Genomic DNA, 5,150 nt, shown 5'->3' with positions numbered 1-5,150 from the left:
TGATAAGAGTAGACTTCTCTTCGCCAAGAATGCCCGTTTTGCCAGTACTAGTGTGCTTTTGAGGATCTCCTTGCTCCGTCAATGTTTATTTTGTTGCCCAGGTAGCAGAATTCCTTAACTTCGTGACCATCAGTCCTGATGTTAAGTATCTCGCTGTTCTCATTTCTGCTACGTCTCATTACATTCGTCTTTCTTCGATTTACTTTCAGTCCATACTCTGTACTCATTAGACTGTTCATTGCATTCAGCAGATCACGCAGTTCCTCTTCACTCTCACCGGGGAGAGCGATGTCATCAGCGAATCCTTACACCTTGCATTTTTATTCCACTCCTGAGCCTTTCTTCTTTCCATAATGGCTCCTCGATGACTAAATTTTCTTACACACTTTTTTATCCCAGCACTTTCCTCTTCGCCTTCCAGCCTTATCTTTCTCTCTGGATTCTTGTTCATATTGTATATTACCCGTACTTCGCTGTAGCGCGGCCGTATTTTTCGCAGAATTTTTATCTTCTTGCACCATTCTACACTGTCGAATGCTTTTTCCAGGCCGAGAAATCCTGTTAACTTGTCTTGATTATTCCTCAGTCTTGCTTTCACTGTATCAACCCCAAAGTTTCCTAGGACCAAACTGATCGTCATCTAAAAGATTCTCAGGTTTCTTTCCCATTTGTGGAAATCATGACAGCTGACTTCAGGCTGAGACCGACGTGGAAGTGTTGCCGTTCATGCTTGTTAAGACGTGTTTATGAGCGTCTATGTGGATGTTTTCATTCTTAGACTGGATTTTAGTGTAACATTTCACGTATGGCTTGATATGTGGGATGACTTTTCGATTGTATGCCACATCACTTACGACGTATTGCACATGTTGCGTAAGTAAGACCCCTTGTACTGATCTAAATAGAATTGTGGTTTTGTTTAATGGTTTTCCATGGTGTAGATACACTGAAGAGCCAAAGAAATTGGTATAGGCGTGCGCATTCAAATACGGAGATATGTAAACCGGCAGGATATTTCGTTGCGTTCGGAACCCTCCTATACAAAATAATAAGTGTCCGACACAGTTAATAGATCTGCTGCTACAATGGCAGGTTATCAAGATTTAAGTAAGTTTGAACGTGGTGTTACAGTCCGCGCACGAACGAAGGGACACAGCATCTCCGAGTTAGCGAGGAAGTGAGGATTTTCCGGTACGACCGTTTCACGAGTGTAACGTGAATATAAGGAATTCTCTAAAATATCAAATCTCCGATATCGCTGCGGCGGGAAAAAGATCCTGCAAAAACGGGACCAGCACTGACGAGAATCTTTCAACATGAGAGAAGTTCTACCCTTAAGTAAATTGCTGCAAATGTCAATGCTACGCCGATCCATTCAACGAAACGTCATCGATATGGGCTTTCGTAGCCGAAGGCCCACTAGTGTGCTCTTGATGACACGACACAAAGCCTTACGCCACGCACCGAGCGAGGTGGCGCAGTGGTTAGCGCACTGGACTCGCATTCGGGAGGACGACGGTTCAATCCCGTCTCCGGCCATCCTGATTTAGGTTTTCCGTGATTTCCCTAAATCGCTTCAGGCAAATGCCGGGATGGTTCCTTTGAAAGGGCACGGCCGATTTCCTTCCCCATCCTTCCTTCACCCGAGCTTGCGCTCCGTCTCTAATGACCTCGTTGTCGACGGGACGTTAAACACTAATCTCCTCCTCCTCTTACGCCACGCCTGGACCCGTCAAGACTGTTGATGACTGGAAACACGTTGCCTGGTCGGACGAGTCTCGTCACAAACTGTATCGAGCAGATGGACATATCTGGGTATTGAGACAACCTCACGAATCCATAGACCCTGCGTGTCAGCAGGGGACTGTTGAAGCTGGTTGAGGCTCTGTAATGGTATGGGGCGTATGCAGTGGAGTGATAATGGACCCCTCACAGTCTAGATACGATTCTGACAGGTGACACGTACGTAAGCATCCTGTCTGAGCACCTACATCCATTGCTCATTCCGAAAAACTTGGACAATTCCAGCAGGCAATGCGACACCCCACACATCCATAATTGCTACAGAGTAGCCCCAGGACATTAAAAGCAACGGTGGTAACATTAAGAGTGCTACGGGAATTCCACTGTTAAATGCAGAGGAGAGAGCAGATAGGTGGAAAGAATACACTGAAAGCCTCTTAGAGGGTGAAGATTTGTCTGATGTGATAGAAGAAGAAACAGGAGTCGATTCAGAAGAGATAGGGGATCCAGTGTTAGAATCGGAATATAAAAGAGCATTGGAGGACTTACGGTCAAATAAGTCATAAGGGACAGATAACATTCCATCAGAATTTCTAAAATCATTGGGGGAAGTGGCAACAAAACAACTATTCATGTTGGTGTGTAGAATATATGAGTCTGGCGATATACCATCTGACTTTCGGAAAAGCATCATCCACACAAATCCGAAGACGGCAAGAGCTGACAAGTGCGAGAATTATCGCACAATTAGCTTAACAGCTCATGCATCGAAGCTGCTTACAAGAATAATATACAGAAGAATGGAAAAGAAAATTGAGAATGCGCTAGGTGACGATCAGTTTGGCTTTAGGAAAAGTAAAGGGACGTGAGAGGCAATTCTGACGTTACGGCTAATAATGGAAGTAAGGCTAAAGAAAAATCAAGACACTTTCGTAGGATTTGTCGACCTGGAAACAGCGTTCGACAATATAAAATGGTGCGAGCTGTTCGAGATTCTGAAAAAAGTAGGGGTAAGCTATAGGGAGAGACGGGTCATATACAATATGTGCAACAACCAAGAGGGAATAATAAGAGTGGACGATCAAGAACGAAGTGCTCGTATTAAGAAAGGTGTAAGACAAGGCTGTAGCCTTTCGCCCCTATTCTTCAATCTGTACATCGAGGAAGCAATGATGGAAATAAAAGAAAGGTTCAGGAGTGGAATTAAAATACAAGGTGAAAGGATATAATGATACGATTCGCTGATGACATTGCTATCCTGAGTGAAAGTGAAGAAGAATTAAATGATCTGCTGAACGGAATGAACAGTCTAATGAGTACACAGTATGGTTTGAGAGTAAATCGGAGAAAGACGAAGGTAATGAGAAGTAGTAGAAATGAGAACAGCGAGAAACTTAACATCAGGATTGATGGTCACAAAGTCAATGAAGTAAAGGAATTCTGCTACCTTGGCAGTAAAATAACCAATGACGGACGGAGCAAAGAGGACATCAAAAGCAGACTCGCTATGGCAAAAAAAGGCATTCTGGCAAAGAGAAGTCTCCTTTCCTTTACACGTGGCTAAGGCCTTATCGACCATACACCTGCTCTACGAGCCTCTTCCAATTATTTCTATCCAGGGAAATTGTTGTCCAATCAGAGTTGATGCCCATCCTAGCTGCATCTTCCCGGATATTCTCCATCCACCTAATTCGAGGTCTTCCTCTTCTTCTCTTTCCTTCTAATTTCTTAGTGGATGCTATTTTGGGTAGTCTGTTCTCCGGCATCCTTGCTACATGACCTGCCCAGTTCAGTCTTCTCTTCTTTAACATTTCCACAATGGTACTATGTTTGTACAGCTCCCGTAGTTCTTCATTTTTCCTTATCCTCCACTCCATGACATTTTCATCGAAGATTGGTCCAAATATTTTTCTTAGTATTTTTCTTTCAAATATCAACAGTTTTTCTTCATCTTTTTTCCTGAATGTAATAGCTTCACATCCATATAATGCTACTGGTACAATAGTTGACTGATAAAAACGGATTTTGAATTCAGTACTAAGTGATCTCATCCTTAAAATTTTGATACAGCTGTAAAAAGTTCTATTAGCTGCTGCTAGACGGGCGTCTATTTCTATTTCTGCTCTATTGTCTCTGCTAAAAAGACTCCCTAAGTACATGAAGTGGTCAACTGCCTTGAAAGTGAGACCATTTACGGTCAGTGGTGTATTCTTTTGGAGTTTTTTACTTATGACTAGATATTCTGTCTTTTCTTCATTCACATGAAGTCCAGTTATCTCAGCTATTTTGTAATAATTTTGCATCATCCTGATTAATTCAGCTTTTGAAGTGCTTATTAAGGCTACATCATCTGCATAAGCAAGTCTAGTAATGTTCTGTCCCTGCAGTTGGATCCCTTGTGGATTAGTTTTGGTGAATTCTCTATCAATCTTCTCTAAGATAATATTAAATAGAATAGGTGAGATGGCATCCCCTTGTCTCAGTCCAGTGTACACCTTAAAATTTTCAGTCTCTCCTGCAGGTGTCTTAACTTTGCATATGGTTTCTTCCAAACACATTTTAACTAATTTGATTAATTTTAATGGTATTTCAAATTCTTTCATGGTGTTTAAGAGTGTCTGTCGGTGTATGCTATCATAGGCCTTCTTGAAGTCTATAAATAGAATATGGATATCTACATTAAATTCCCATGCCTTCTCAGTTATTTGTCTCAATGTGAATAAGTGATCCAAAGTGGATCTGTTAGTGCGGAAACCACATTGGTAGTCCCCGATCAGTTCTTCGGTTATGGGAATCAGTCTGTGTAGTATACACATCGACAAAATTTTATACGTGACATCGAGTAGGGCAATCCCTCTGTAGTTATCACAGACAAGGGGATCATTCTTCTTAAAGATGGGGCATATAATTGCAGTTTTCCAATCGGCCGGTATGTTTTCTGTCTCCCAAATTGTTTCAATTAAGGAATGTAGTTCTATTTCCAATTGTGGTCCTCCATTTTTTAAAAGCTCAGCATATACCTGGTCTTCCCCACAGGCCTTGTTGTTCTTTAATTTCTTTATTGTTTGTCTTATTTCATTTACTGATGGTGTGGTGACTTGTATATCAACTGTATCTGGTTCTTCAAATGTAAAGTAATATTGTGGATCATTGCAGTTGAGCAGCTGTGTAAAATATGTCTTCCATGTTTCTTGTATGTCATTCTTGTTTGTAAGTATTTTCCCATTATGGTCCTTTATAAACTGTTCCCTTTTAGTGAATTTTCCCAAGGACTTTTTTATATTGTGGTACATCTGCCTTGCTCTGAGATGCTTGAAATCATCCTCCGCTTCTCTTACCATGTTGTTGTAGTGTTTTCTCTTCTCTTGTCTTAGAGTTCGTTGTGTTTCCTTGCGGATTTTATAGTA

General features: G+C 41.5%; 1 non-coding gene across 1 annotated transcript; it reads left to right on the top strand.

Moving 5' to 3' along the window:
• The first annotated feature begins 1,466 nt into the window (after positions 1-1,466).
• On the top strand, positions 1,467-1,539 carry Trnaa-cgc (transfer RNA alanine (anticodon CGC)). Its single transcript has one exon. It is a non-coding gene; the product is annotated as a tRNA-Ala (tRNA).
• The last annotated feature ends 3,611 nt before the right edge of the window (positions 1,540-5,150 follow it).

The sequence above is a fragment of the Schistocerca cancellata genome, chromosome 10 (assembly GCF_023864275.1).
Source record: "Schistocerca cancellata isolate TAMUIC-IGC-003103 chromosome 10, iqSchCanc2.1, whole genome shotgun sequence".
In the NCBI taxonomy this organism is placed as follows: Eukaryota; Metazoa; Arthropoda; class Insecta; order Orthoptera; family Acrididae; genus Schistocerca; species Schistocerca cancellata.
The sequence above is the reverse complement of the archived record's forward strand: the minus strand, read 5'-3'. Positions and strand labels throughout refer to the sequence as shown.